Genomic DNA, 16,631 nt, shown 5'->3' on the forward strand with positions numbered 1-16,631 from the left:
CTTGCAACTAAGGCTACACCTTTGCCACAGGCATCTCCTGGTCTCTCCACATAGACTCTAATCCTTCTGCATAGTGCAAAGTCTCATCTTCTTTCCATGATCCTTTATGTCCTGAAACTTTCATGCTTTTTCAACCAATACTATATGGGAGACTCTCCTATATTGCCAGATCGAGTTGCCAGCATGAGTTGTAGTTTTGGCCACCTTGGACCACAGCTTCTGTGCATTTAAAGTTGAAGTGAACCAGAGAAAAGTTCACTCAAGGGTGCTGATCGCTTAGCAATCACAGCTGATTCTTCTATATTATGTGACCATGAATCAGAATTTTTTTTTAAACTTAAAATATCACACAAATGGTCCTAGTAGTGCTTCTGCTTCCCACTGTATTCTCAGAAGCCAGGCCTCCATTGTCTGTATCCTCTCAGAATTCTTCTCTTGTAAATGCCTACAACAATAGTTCATTAAGCTCTGAGAACTCAATGGTTTTTCTACCACAAAGTTCTAAACATTTTCAGAACCCTCTGGCCAAAAAAAAAAAAAAAAAAAAAAAAAAAATTATATGGCAAGGTCCACTGTAGCGCTACCCTACCCTGGTACCAGTTTCTGTTCTATTTTAGTTTTTATTGCTGTAACAACACCATGATCAAAAGCAACTTGGGGAAGAAAGTGTTTGTTGATATTATACTTCCAGGTTAGAATTTATCATATAGGAAAGTCAAGGTAAGAACTTGAGACAGGAAGCTAGAGGCAGGAATCATGAAAAAAAAATGCTACTTCTTTAGATATACACTCACTGTTTAGTTAGCTTTCTTATGCAGTCAGGGCCACCTTCCAGGGATAATTCTACCCCAGGGAACTTGGTCCTTTTACATCAATTCACAAAGACACGCCCATAGTCCAATCTGATCTAGGCAATTTCTTACTCATGGCTTTCCTCTCAGATGACACTAGGATGTGACAAGTTAGGTAAAGATCAGCAGGAGAGAAGTGATTCATTCTTTACATCAGGTCCAAATCGGAGAATCCCACATTGCCATTACCCATATCTTACAGTGTTGTACACAGGTGGTATCTTGAGAGGGTACCAACTCTTATAGATATAGATGCTATGGAGACCTAAAAATAAAGAATAATCACAACTGAAATGCCTAGGTACGTTTAGCCATGGTGTGTCAGAGAATCTGGGAAGATCCTGGCTTAGTTTTTGGTTGTAGATGCACATGCATAGCATTGTTACAAAAAACCTGCTGAAAAGTGCAGATAAGAGAAGACTCAGTTCATGAAGGGTATGATGGTTTGCTGCCTTGTTATCTGTGGCAAGCTGTGAACTTACTACAGAGAATATAGCCTGGGGATTACTGTAGAGAGCTGAGACTTAGCCAATGGCTGTTCAGCCTACAGGACTGCTTCCCTGTTATAGTTGCTGTGCTACTAACCAGAATGAGAACTCTGATCTCCAGGATTATGATTTGCTTAGTGTGATGGCTATGTTTGTTTGTTAACTTGCCTATATCTGGAACTAACTAAAATTCAAATATAAGAGGCACACAATTGAGGGATTTTTTTTTAAACTTAATTTGGAGTAGGAAGATTCACTTCTCATCCTGATCTTGAGGCAGGAGGATACATCTATAATCTGGACCACACCTTCTACTGAAAGCCTATATAAGGACATGGAAGAAAGAAGCTTTGGATGGTTGCCTGATTGCTTTTACCTTGGTATCAAGTATATTCCTTCAATGGCACTAGAAACTTCTTCTTTGGGTCTCCAGTGTCTACTGAAAACTAGCTGAGACATTAAGCTTTGTAGATTGAGCAATTTCTGGATGGGTTCTTGGACTCTACATTCATATCCAGCCATTGGTGGACTTGTTGGACCATAGCCTATGGTCAAGACCACATTATTCTAGTATACATACATACATGTACATACATACATACATACATACATACATACATACAATACACACTATATATAGATACATATATACAACACACACACATATATGTATGTATATGTATAATGTATATAGGTTTCTATTGCTTACCCTTATTGCACACGATTTACCTCTAGGTGAGGTCTGGAAGCACTGAGAAGGGAATGCTGGTGGCCTGCAGTGATTTTCATGAAAACAGTGGCTATAAAAGGTTGATCCTGGCCTGGGAGTCATTTCTGGTTTCTTGTTTATACATGTAGCTCCTCCCTTATACATGTTCCTCCCACAATGTAGAACTATCTGTGGTTATGGTCCCAACCACTGAAATCCACTCAGTTGTACACAATGAGCTTCTAAAACTATGAGCTTTAAAAACCTTGTCTCTCTTCTGGGTTTCTTTGTAGAAACAGAAAAGATGATATCAACAGTAGGTAATAAGCAGCAACATGTGCCAATGGTTTATGTCCAATAAAGATGAGTGAGTCACCCTGTCAGAGGACAGAGGGCAACAGGGTCCCCTTTCAGGTAGAGCCACACTCCAACAAAGAGGCTTTCCAGTAGAAGGCTGTGCTGATTATATTATCTGGAGGACATAAAATGTGTAAGTCAGTATTCAATCCAGAAAATGGAGCATCTCTGGGTATGATGGGAATAAAGGGCTGGTTGTAGGAATGCCATCTAACCCAAGTATGAGAGGATACAGAAGCAAGATGGAGTATGAAGACAGAAGCAGAGGTACAGATTGAGGGCCAGAATCTGCATCAGATGCTGAAGCAGAATCACAGGCAGGGAGCTGATAGATTGACAGAAACCACCCATCTACTAAAAGTGTTGTCCATACTGAGTGGCTGGGTCATTGGCTTATAACCATGTTCCTGAGGTAGCTTTGCAGCCAGTGCCTGATGTGTTTTTACCAGTTATGAACATGTCATGATCTGTGAAAACAAGACAAGCACTGATCTTTTTCTTAGCACACCTTTTACCTAGCACTAGTTCCTGCTCTGGGGAGATATACAACCTTCATTTTCACACTCCTATACCACTATCAGGTATGCATATATCGAGATGTATTTGGTTACCCATGTCCTGTTTCCATAGAGAATCTCTGGGAACCTGCCCTATTTGAACTGTAATCTTCCATTTTCTTACCACCCCTCAGGTAAAAATTGTTATATGATCATCTTAGCATAGTCAGACAGTCCATCAGCTTCTTCACTGCTTTCTTGTTCATTGGTACAAGGATACTAAATGGCCCATTTTTTCAGCATCTACTGGGAAGACAGAGTTGTACTCTGAGAAGGATGCTTTATTTTCTTTGAAACCCATCCTCTAAGGCAGTATAGCTATTAGAATTGTAGAAACATGGAGAAAAATATAGACTGTGTGAGCATATGGCATAATAATGAGAGGAATATCTTCATTTTTGACCTCTTTGTTCCACATCTGTGCATCTTCACTATGGGAGAAATAGCATCTTGTATTACATGGGGCCCCAGAGCATAAGCTTTGTCCTAGAATATGACATCATCCACACACAGTCTTATACTACCATTTAATGGCACTGGCGTTAAATTTTCAAAAGGCCACTTTACTATTGTATCATGCCATCTAATCCAGGATAATGACGAACACAATAAATCCACTGACTCATGACATCATTCCATTGGGTCATTTCAATTGCTGCAATGTGAGTTTCCTGACTTAAGTAACATGCCATGAAACATTGTAGCAGTGGAGAAAGTATTTGTCATTTAAGACTACAGAGAGTGGGTTCAAGGGAAATTCTGAGCAGAAGGAAGGTCCACCTTCTTTCAGTGAGGGAATCTTGAGTGAGACACAGGACCTGTCCTTCTCTGATAGAAGTGCGTCAATGCAATCAGCTGGCTGTCCTCCTGAATTAGTTACTTTTCTGTTGTTGTGATAAAATATGAGGAGCAAGGCAACTTTCAGATAGGATTACGTATTGGGGCTTACAGATCCTGGGGTTTAGTCCATGGTGGTATGGGAGATGGCCAGAGCAGAAATCTGGGAGAGTAAATATCCAGGCACCAATAAGATACACACACAGAGAGAAAACAAACTGGAAGTGGATCAAAGCCATTAGGAGACATGTAGAGGAATGTTCATGTGTGCACAGACAGCAAAGGTCAAGGTGAGGTCACCAGCAGTGACTCTTGGAGAAGGTATGAGGCTCCAGACAACAGGCTGGTACTCAGATTCCAGTCTTCACTCACAGGAGGAAAGACTGCCCTCTGTCTGACAGCTGGGGCTGTGACAGTCTATGTGTGTCTGTCACCGTTCACAGCTTCTCACAGCCTGCCTGACACATTGTGATGGGAAGTGATCTGCCATCTGCAATTGATGCATGTCAGGCCAGGGTGTCTGCCATCCTAGCAGGCCTAAGCTAAAATTAGCTTTCCTTTTGTGTGTCTCCCCCTGACTATTCTTTCTCATTTGGTCTGATGTTTCATTGTAACAGAATTTCTGTGTTTTCAGCTGTAGTGTCTCTTCAATAGGTACACACATAAGTAGCCATTAAGTTTAAGGAAACCTATTAGATGTCAGGGCCTATTTTTCTTTCTCTTGTCTGTCTACTGAGGGCTTTGTCATAACCAGTCACCAGAAGACAGTCCCCCCAGGCTACTGTGTTTCTTACCATTTTTGTAAGCCAGAGACCCTGTTTCCATGGTTTCTGCTTCCAGATAGATAAACTTACCTCTGGAGTCTCCTATCTGCAGGTTGAGCATTCAGTGCCACATTCTTCTATGGTTTCCTGCTGCCCCACCTTACCACCTGACTTTTGTTTTAGGAATTCATCTTTAAATTATCCAGAGGTAGGGGGAACTCACCATTGCCTCCTATGTTCAATAATCAGTTGTTAACTCAACCCTTTCAAGTCTACCTCATGAAACCCTTCTCTATTTTTTCGCAATCCATTCCCCGTGTCTGCTGAAATCCTACAGTGTCTGATTGCCATGGTTCCTCCTTTCTATACATCCTCCCTATGTATGTTCACTTAGACCACCACCTTGAGGATGACTCTGAAGAAGCCAATTTTACCTCCTCATGGACCCACACCTCCAAAGATTCTGTCACCTCTAATACCCAGAGAATGGTTGAATATTCCCTGATCCCCATGAATATCATGACATTCCTGATGAGGGAGACAGGAACATCTGAGAGGTACACTCACCTCAGGGTTAGTGCAAGCAGCTTATAGGCATTCCAAGAACCATGAACCTAGTGGAGGGCCTTTGGGTAAAGGAGAAGTCTGGATAAAACACACGAGGACCATTTACTTGACAAAAGCCTTCACTGTTCGAATAATTGTGACCGAATGGAATTCTTTTCAGAACTAAATTAATTCTAACAGGGTAGACTACCATAATGCTAAAGCCATGCTGGAACAATACACTGTCCATGATGCCATCAGAGTAAAAGTCACTGTCCATGGTCATTTATGCATTCCAACTTGAACACCCAGGGCCACAGACAATTATGTTGTGCATCTGTTCAATTCCACCATCAAAGGAAGAACTTTGGATATTCATCTTGTGGGTACCTCACAATCATTCTGTGCTTAATAATAAAAACCACCAGGGTTATTATGTTTACAGGTTGTTTATGTCAGAGAGACTGACATACTTAATGGAGGCAACTTGTCTTTTCTCCAGGTAAGTCAAGGGAGTATTTACAGGGAGGATGGGTAGGGAGGTAGAACATTGGCAAACAACCTCGGGCCTCAGCCTGAACAACCCAGACACCAATGCTAACTTGAAATCTGGAGGTTGGTGTCATCACATCTCATAGCTGATGCTGATTTTGACCAGATTTCAGTTGGTCTGATACCTGAGCACAGCATGGGTCCACAGAGGTATTATCATCTTTGGTGCTGGACTGGAGAAGTGTATGGCATTTGTATCATTTAGACTTTGAGGTTCCACACCTCTCTTCTACCATACAGAACAATTTAAAAGACATTTCCAGATTCAGCTGGAGGAGACACAATATCTACCTCTCACTGATCAAGGGACAAGGCTCTAGCAGAGCATGTGAAACAAGAGATACTGACTGCAAGAAGTTTGGAAAATGTGGTGACCCTCAATGCTGCCCTTCACTTTCTCCTCAATAAAACTCATATTTGCTAAAGTGACATCACATATTCCTTCCCTGGATGGGAAAAAAAAAAGCTGTGTCAGCTGGCTTGATCTTGTGTGAATAAAATATCGGAAGAAGAGAGGCACCTTTAATTTTATCCTGGGACCATTTTTTACAACCCACATTATTTGTATGCATGCCCTCACTCAGAGGAATCTATAAATGGAAATTTACAAATCAATACAAGTAGAAATACTCACAAGTATTTTAGGTTGTTTAGAATTATTAATTTTATCTAAGAATTAATGATTCTTACATTATTCAGATAAAAGAGACTTCTGACTATATTTCCTTAAGAGTAGCACTCAACTATATGGCTCTATTTACCTATTAGGTGATTGACATTTTTTTCCTGCTAATATCCTTAGATTATTTCTAGCATGATTAACATTTTCCAAGGCCTCAAGGATAAGTATGAGGGTTTATATGAAGTGACTGCTAAAAACCTTTGCTCAGACTTGTCTAGGTCCTGTCTACCTGCTGGTGGAAGAATGCTAGCCAGAGTCCTGATGTTCCTGGAGAATTCCTCAAAAGCAGGCACTCATCTGTGCTGCTGCAAGCTCCCCCAGAGAGGGACTCTCTCTTTTCTGCCCCATATTTTCCATGCTGGTTCTTAGACCACCACAAAATCCCAGCCTGTGACCATTCCAAGAAATCAAGATGTTTACCAGGAGTTCTACAAGAGTTGATTTTGGACATAAGAGAACTCAGGAGATTGTCTAATTCTGTGTGAGTTGAGACCATGACTTGTACTGAGTGGTAATGGGAGGCATGGGAAGTCCTTCTGTGGTAGAACAAGGTTCCATCAACATCTTTTCCCTCTCCTCTAGTATAAGGCATTGTACCCTAGAACTTGCAGGATTTCCCCAAACGTCTATGATTTTTTTCATAGTCTTCTTCTCAAGTACACTATTTAAATATTTTTATTATGTGCATGTGTCTGGAGGGGGCATGTACACCTTAGTACAAGTGCCTTGGAAGGACAAAAGAATGTCTTGGATCCTCTGGAGCTGGATTTATGGATGTTTATGAGCCAACTGACATGGGTTATGTGTACTGAATTCCAGCCCTCTGCAAAAAGTAATACGCCTTTGAACCTCTGAGCCATCTCTCTGACCTCTCAAGTTCCTTCTTCTCCAAGGTGATCCCAGTTTCCCCATTTCCTTGGAAGTACTAGATTTCTCTACAAAAATGACCAAGCCTAAATTTTCTATTAAATCTATGCCATGTCATGACCATTTAGATCCTGATATTCTTTTTTTTAATTTATTAGGTATTTTCTTCATTTACATTTCCAATGCTATCCCAAAAGTCCCCCATATCTCCCCTCACTTCCCTACCCACCCATTCTCACTTCTTGGCCCTGGTGTTCCCCTGTACTGAGGCTTATAAAGTTTGCAAGACCAAGGGGCCTCTCTTTCCAATAATGGCTGACTAGGCCGTCTTCTGATACATATGCAGCTAGAGACACGAGCTCCAGGGGGTGCTGGTTAGTTCATATTGTTGTTCCACCTGTAGGGTTGTAGACCCCTTTAGCTCCTTGGGTACTTTCTCTAGCTCCTCCATTGGGGGCCCTGTGATGCATCCAATAGCTGACTGTGAGCATCCACTTCTGTGTTTGCTAGGCCCTGGCATAGCCTTACAAGAAACAGCTATACCAGGGTCATTTCAGCAAAATTTTGCTAGTGTATGCAATGGTGTCAGCATTTGGAGGCTGATTATGGGATGGATCCCTGGGTATGGCAGTCTCTAGATGCTCCATCCTTTCATCACAGCTCCAAACTTTGTCTCTGTAACTCCTTCCATAGGTTTTTTTGTTCCCAATTCTAAGAAGGGGCAAAGTGTCCACACTTTGGTCTTCATTCTTCTTGAGTTTCATCTGTTTTGCAAATTGTAAGAAGGACACATGCTCCACTATGTTCATAGCAGCCTTATTTATAATAGCCAGAAGCTGGAAAGAACCCAGATGTCCCTCAACAGAGAAGTGGATACAGAAAATGTGGTACATTTACACAATGGAGTACTACTCAGCTATTAAAAAGAATGAATTTATGAAATTCCTAGGCAAATGGATGGACCTGGAGGACATCATCCTGAGTGAGGTAACCCAATCACAAAAGAACTCACATGATATGTACTCACTGATAAGTGGATATTGGCCCAGAAACTTAGAATACCCAAGATCCTGACATTCTTACTTGGACTTTATATGATAGTTGCATAAGTTTAGCCTCATTTTTATGAACAGCCCTGTACTTCATAAGTCTAGAGGTCATTCATAGAGATACTGCCCCTCAACAAAACTTAGAAACACCCTCAGATGTATTCTATGCCCAGGCACTACCAAATTTTAACAGACATCCCCAATCAGGTTATTAAGTAAGTTGTGTTTTAATTTAATTTAAGGCACAAAATACTGCCTTTCCTAGGATCCATCCAGTTTCCTCTAAAATCTCTTCTGTTGAAGCAGAGTTGGAAATAGCCTCCAGGCTCTACTCTGAGCCAATACTATTCTAGAAGGTTGAAGTCTGTGTCTGAAGTGGTTCTAAAATTCAGTCCCTAGCTGCATGGTGTTGTTTTCTCCTCTGAGATACTCCAAATGTTCAAAGATGTGGCCAGAAGAAGCCTGAGACCTCTATCCATAGAAAAGCATGATTCCATCATTGGTACTTGGAACCTGGGATTTTGGGAGAATTATAAACATTCTCAGAACTAATAAGATGGATCAGAATGCTGAAACAATTTTTTCGAGCCAAAGGTGTATAACAAACACCTGGTTCCTTTTCGGGAGTCTGCAATTTTGGTATGTATCCAGGAGATGTAGACAACCAAACCGTGGGCACTGAGTACAGAGGGTGCACAGTAGGTGATGCATGTTACTTCTTAACCCTGGAGGAGTTTTCACCGCCAATTAAAACACTAGGAGAGCACTGATGTCTGCAATAGCGCGGAGGGAGAGCAATCCATGCCTGATAGGGAAATGGATGTTTAGCATGATGTGTGTCTCAGATCATGGGTCAAATATCACAGTGAGAATTGTGCACAAACAAGCTTGGATCTTTAAGGGTCTTTAAATGAAAAGCAAGAGATGGGATGAAGCCGGGCAGTGGTGGTGCACGCCTTTAATCCCAGCACTCGGGAGGCAGAGGCAGGCCGATTTCTGAGTTCGAGGCCAGCCTGGTCTACAAAGGGAGTTCCAGGACAGCCAGGGCTATACAGAGAAACCCTGTCTCGAAAAACCAAAAAAAAAAAAAAAAAAAAGAGAGAGAGAGATGGGATGAAAATTGAAATACAGACAAAACAAACAAACAAACAAACAAACAAAACATTAAATCCATTGGAGTTGGAGTAATGGGCATTTTTGAAGCTTCTTGATGTGGGTGTTGGGAAACAAACTTGGGTCTTGTAGAAGAGCAGCAAGTTCTCTTAACCACTGAACCAGCCAGCCAGCCCTCAAAGCACACACGTATACCAAAATCAGTGGAAGAAATGATAGTTTGAAGGAGAGAAAATAAAAGTAGCTCAGATGTTTTGAATGAATGGAATGGGTGAGGAAACAGGATGACAGAGAAAATAATTGAAACACAGCCATTCACACACATAACATGAAATAAAGCACACTGTAGTTTCATAAAGCAATGAAAAGGATGATTAAATAAATGTGAACCACTCTAGTATATTTAGACCATAAGTCAGTCCAAAGGAGAATGATTACTGATCAGTGGTTTGTCTCTAACAGTCTGCATAGAAAATCTGAGAAAGCCATCATGCAATTCAAAACAGGTTCAGATCGGAAGTCACACATTTATCACTCCTTGACTCTGCCATCCTCCTCCTCCTCAGTGTGTCTAGTCAGAATTAACCACTCTATGTACCTACAGCCTGCTCCCCTATCTTCATTGCAGTTTACCACAAGCCAGCAAGAGGCTCAGTCTCTGGAGGAGCATGGAAGACCCAGAAGTGCCTTCTCCCAGAGGACTGGGCTATCTGGATACACCCTTTCATGTGCTCTATATCACTCAGATACTGCTCCTGGGAGTTAACTCTGGGTCCCATTCCCCTAGGCTGAGGATAAGCTAAGAGTATCATTGGGGGCATTGGCTCTGTTAGTTAGGAGTTACTTATTTTAGTTATGATCCACTTGGTTACATATAACAAAATGAAAGAAATTTATCAGATAACAGAAGCATTTGTAGACGCCTCATCAAGCAACAATCCTCTACGTTCCTGCTCCCTATGTCCACTAACATAATTCTCTATTGGATATTACTTCAAAGTATCTCCTGGTTAGACCAGTGCCATCCACTATATTCATGGATCATCTAGACAAAGGAAAAAAACTTGTCTGTGGTTCACTTGCCACTCAGAAGTCCTTTTGAAGTTCTTATATGTGTATGTCTGGCTCACTGACAAAAATTTACGCACATGGCAATTCTGGACTCACAAGCAGGTAAGGGATGCTCTGCACAACAACTCGTCCACCTTAAAAGGATATTCACAAATATAGGCTGCCAGTCTCCACCAAATATAGCAGATGGCATAATTTCATAAGGAACTGAACTGAATTAAAATCAGAGAAGTCTCTGCCATGAACCCATAGTATCACCCTTTATGAGCTCTTCCAGGCATGAACTCCTCTTTTAGGACCATAAGATAACTTCATTCACCCTGCTTAAAGAAGTACAACCTCTCTATTTCATGCAGATGTAAGAGAGAAACAATATCCAAAGGGTTGTTGTACCATATTCCTAGGTCCCTATCTCTTCACACTGAGCAGTTTAGCTTTAGGAGATGGCTTTACTTGGACCAGAATGAAGACCTTTTCTCACCAGGTTGATTCCTGCCCCATTTTACAGAGGAGAAAAGTGAGTCCTTGACATACATGACTCATTTTTTTCTAGTACCCACATCTCCCTTCTGTCTTCCATAGGATTGCTTCCCTGAAGTTTTGGTCTTTAGAGTTCCTCAAAGGATCCAATAAATACCCGGCTTCCCAGTCAGATCACATGTCACTTGCTTTAAAGCATGAATGAACTTTGAAAACTGTCACTGCTATCTGTCCAGTGAGAATATTCTGTCACCATGTTCTGACCCTCAGCTTTTCTATGCAGCTCACGGTGTCCCTTGTGCCAGTTCATAGCTTATCACAATTTCTTAAGCTGTGCCCTATAAGCTAAGCAATTAAAGTCAATTGCTTTCTCTACTATAACCCAAAACGTCGAAATTATACTAATGCGGCCGGTGAGAAGGCTCTGTCAGAAAAGCACCTGTCATGCAAGCATGGGTAGCTGGAATGGCAGTCCCAGGACTCACATTAAAACAACAACAACAAAACCCCCAACAAAACAAAACAAAACAACCAAACAAAAAACCAGACACAGCTCCATGCTCTTGGTTCTGGGAAGGCAAAGATGGGGGTTCAGAGGTCAATCTAGCCAAATTTGTGTGATCCAGGTTCCCTGAAAAACCCTGTCTCAATCCAATGTCCACTTCTAGACTCCACATGTGCAACACTCCGGTACAAACTATAGTGAATATGTCTAACATAGCAGTCATGGACACATTGATGATTCTAAACCATCTTCCCACTCCAACATTATGGGCATACAACTTTCATCTTCACAGACACAAACTGCTGCTGAACCTTCAAGTCTCATACCAATATTTCAGATCGAGGAAAATTCAGCAATGAATTATACATTCATAGAACCTACTTCAGGAATGCTTTTGCTAGTTGAGAAGAGAATCATACATGACTCTCATTTATAAACTTTATGGTAGAATGGCCAATACATGCTGCATATGATCCCATTCCATATCCCCAGGATAACCCAAGTTAATATGTGGAAGATGGTTCTTCAGTTGAATGATTTTCTACATTATTTCAATGAAAAAATGAGTCCAAATCCAAATTCATATCCATCTCATTTCAGACCCAGGTCCTTCACATTATGTATGTTCTTTTAAATGTGCATTCTACATATGAGATAATAAAGAAAACACAAAATTCTATAGCTGTGTGTCAACATGAACATAGCTTCACTGTGTACATACATAGATCCCAAGCTACCTCCATTAACCAAAATATTGCAAGGAATGATTTTATCACAATGTCTCTTTAAATGCATTCCTTATTCTTTTGCCCTATTAATTAACCAGCTTGCTAAGCTGCCACAGTGAAGTGGTGTTAAAGTGTCCCCAAATTAATAGTGCCCAATCAGCACTGAGGCGGGGCGTGAAATTGTCTTGGGAGGCTCTGCCTGAATGTACTTAGCACCCCCTCTGTGGCTGACTTTAGCCAAGAAATGTCATTCAGCAGAAACAACAGCACAATCCCAGGGTCAGGGGAGGCCAAGTTCTCTTTGATTCCCAGTGTCCTTTCTATCTCTCTGATCACCACAGGTGCCCTCTCCTCTGCACCTGCAGTTCTTAGCTCTCAGGATTCTGGCCCACCAAAGATGCCTGATCTTGTCTGGAACCCTGCTTGTCTAGCTCATGGTTTCATTTGTTCTTATTGCGGTTTTAGATCTGTCTGTTAAGTTTCTAATTGATGTGTATTGCTTGTACAATGTACAGGTTTCTTCATGACATTTTCATACAAGCATATAATGTACCCTGATTCAGCCCCTTATGTTTCACTTTTAGATTCCTGTCCTCTTCTCTTCCTCTTCTTTTGACTTCCTCATTCCACATTTCAGTTTCAAGACCTTGTCACAACTTTCTCTACACATGGGACAAAGCGCCCATTGCTGTTTTGTGGGACCAGGTTATTTCACTTAACATGATGTTCTCTAGTAAAACCCACTTCCCTTCAAATAATATAATATCCTCTTGATGACTGAGTGAAACCCCATCACATTTATACAACATATTCTCTTCATCGACTTTGCTGATAGGAACTAGGGTTGATTTCATATTTTATCTCTTGTGAAAAGTGTGGCAATAAAAGATCTAATAGCATTTCTATAATAACATGGCATAGGTTATTTGGGGTTATTTTGGGCTATACACCCAGAGATGTGGTCTTGATCATATGGGACTTCTATTTTTAATTGTTTGACAAATCTCCATACTGATTTCCATTGTGGCTGCAATAATTCACATTTCTGCTGGATGAAAGGAAGTGCGCCTTCTTTCTGAATTTTCACCAGCATTTTCTTTGTATTCTTGATGATAGCCACCAGGACATGTGTGAAATGGAATCCCCGTTTACTGTTGGTCTACATGTCTGTTTTTGTTAGTCACACGATATTCTATGGCTTAAAGGCAGATGCTATAGTATTGCCTTGACCTGTTGCTGAGGATTATTTTGGATATTTGAGGTCTGTTGTGCTTCCGTATGAGATTTAGGATTGCTTTTCTAGTGCTTGTAAACAAACAAACAAACAAACAAACAAACAAAAACTCTATTGGAATTTTTATGAGAATTTTATAAAATTTTTATATTGCCTTTGCTTCTGAAGCATTTTCATAGTTAATTCTGCAGATTGATATATGTGTGGGGAGTGATGCATTGTGTAATTCCTTTCTATAATTGCTTTAGTTAATTTCATATCTTGGTGTTGTCAGTTTTCAAGGTTTAGGACTGTGATTATTTTTCTGAATTATGTTTCAGCAATTCTAATGTTACTATAAAAAAGCTACTGATCTTTTTATTTTTAAATCGTTGTATATATACACACACTATATACATCATATACATATACATATACACTAGTATACTAGTATACTATTATATATATACACATAAGCATAGTATATACTTGTGTGTGCATGCCTGTGTGTATACATGCAACAGTGTTCACAACAGAGGCCAAGAGACCATTTAAGTAAGTTCTATCTGTCTGTGTAGTTCCTGGGGATCAAACCCAGGTTTTTAAGTTTGATGGCAGACACTGTTACCAATAAACCATCTCTCCAACCCAAGCTACTTATTTTTGTATGCTAATTTTGTTTCCTACTCTACAACAAAATATTATTTCAGATACAAGAGTTCTAGTAGAATATGTATGGTCTTGTAAATGTAGAATCACTTAATCTTCAAACAGAGATGATTTAACTTCCTCCTTTCCTATTTGTATCTGTCTTGGTTCGTCCTCTCGTCTTATTGCTCTGGCTAAGATTTCTAGCACTGTATTGAATAGGGTAGTGAGGGACTGTGTTGAATAGGGCCGTGAGAGTGAGCAACATTGTCTCAATCCTGGTTTTAGAGGATATGCTTTTTTATTTTAGCACATTCAATATATTGCTGACTATAGTTCTGTTATATATATCCAACTTATATTAATGTATGATCTTCTGGTCTTGGTAATTTAGGAATTTTATTGTGAAAGGACCCTGAATTTGGATAACTGCTTTTTCTGTATGTGTTTAGATGATTATGTGATTTTCATTCTTAACCATGTTAATGTCCTACATTTATTGATTTGTATATGTTACATACTTGCATTTCTGGAGTGAATCTAAGTTGATCATGATCTATGATTTCTTGACATATTGCTGAAAACTGTTTGCAGGTATTTCACTGAGGATTTTTATATTCATAATGACCAAGGAAATTGGCTTATAGATCTACTTTGTGTGTGTACTCATTCAGTTATTGTAGCAGGATAATGCTGACTTTCTAGTATGAGATTTTAAATATTTCTTCTCTTTTACTCAATAGCTCAAGAAACACTTCTTCAGTTCTTCTTTAAATGCCTGATAGAATTCAGCAGTATATTGAATCTATCTTGAATGATTGTTTTCTCTATCAATCTTTTAGTAGCTTTATTCATTACTACTCTATTTAGTTGTAGTGTAAATTTTATTGCTTTAATTTTGTTAGGTTCTTTGTGTCTAGAATGCTATCACTTTCTTCTAAATGTCCTTCCTTCTAGAAAAATCAAGTTTTAAAATGTTGCCTAATAAATTCTGGATTATCCTTTTATATTTACCATATTTCCCTCTCTAGTTTAGTAAATGGTTTCATTAATTGGTAGTTTCTTCATCTTTTCTTTGGATCTTTGGCTAAAAGTTAGGCTGTTTGTTTATTGTTTCAAAGGATCAATGCATTAATTCATTGATTTATTGTATTCTTTTCCAGTTCCCACTTTATTATTTTAGCTCTGATTTGCATTCTTTACTTCCATCTATGCATTTTAAAAATTGGGTTGTTCTTGTTTATCTAAGACTATGAAAGGCTTTATTAGATTTTGACTTGAGATATCCCTGATTATGTAGACCTTTATAGCTATAAATTATCCCTCACTTCTTTTATTATACCTCCCATGTGCCTTTTAAGATATTTTTTATTAATTCATTGAGAATGTCATGCAATGTAGTTTGGATTAATTCACACATAACTTCTCCCTCTACCTCCTAGCAGATCTATCACCACCTCCTTTTCCCCCACAAATTTCATATCCTGTAGGGCCATCCACTGGAGCATGTTTGACCTTCCACTGGTCACATCGTTAAAGAAAACTGACTCTTCCTCCCTTTTAAGCCACTAGCTTCCCATACCTCCTTAGGTAGTGGTGAAGGCTCATGAACACCTTCCTGCCTCATGCTAGAATGTTGATTGGATAATCCTTGTGAGGCAACCACAGATGTTAATTCCTGAATACAGCAGTCTTGTTCTGTCCAGAAGACACCATTTTGCTCTGGGGCTCTATGACCTCTAGCTCTCATACCCTTTTCAAACCTTGTTCCTAGAACCTGGAAGGAGAGGTTATATAGATAACCTATTTGTGGCTAAGCACTCCACTGCCACTTATTCTTTACACTTTGACAGGCTGTAAGTTTCTGCATTGCCCAGTTTTATAGCACACCGAAACTCCTCTGATGAGGTCTGACCTGTATTCCCAAAGTTTAGGTGAGACTAGGTTATGGCAGAGCTGCTATGCAGATTTTTAAAACTGGACTGGAAGTGTAGTTCAGCAGCCAACTAATTAGCTTGCTTCAAGTATCTTCTTGATATAATGAAGTAATACCATTGAGAAAATAAAAAGTGCTGCAGAAACAACCACGGACAAACCCACCATAAATATACATTTATAGAGACACCCAGATGCCTTCCTGCTGCCATGCCAGTTGTAGCATTCCAGAGAACAGACCCTGCATCTCTCCTGGGCAGCATAATAGAACTGGCCCTGGTAGTGGAGGTAAGGGTGAGCAGCACCTACAGTGTGACCATGGAAGAACAGACACCACCATTCATCTGCCGTCTGAAGGTATATGCATGGGAGAGATGCCACTTACTGCCCCTGTCTGCCTGCAGCAAGCAAGAGAGATCTGGTCCAGAGGGAATGAGAACAGGAGAGCTGGCCCCACTCCTTGCTGGCTGTAGCACTTGGGTGAGCTAACTGGGACATTGTTGGAGAGCTAACCCTAGCACTGTGTGTGAGAGTGAGCTGGTGGGTAGACCAACTCAGCTAACACCCAAACCCAGATCTAGGGCTTTGAGATGGTCAACCCCAACATCTGGCTGATGTTCTGATCTGCTGGAGTATGGGAAGGGACTGGCCCTGCAGATCTTCTAAAGCAGCAGGTGCT

The sequence above is a fragment of the Mus caroli genome, unplaced genomic scaffold (genome assembly GCF_978045245.1).
Source record: "Mus caroli unplaced genomic scaffold, Mus_caroli_1 scaffold_16, whole genome shotgun sequence".
Lineage (NCBI taxonomy): Eukaryota > Metazoa > Chordata > Mammalia > Rodentia > Muridae > Mus > Mus caroli.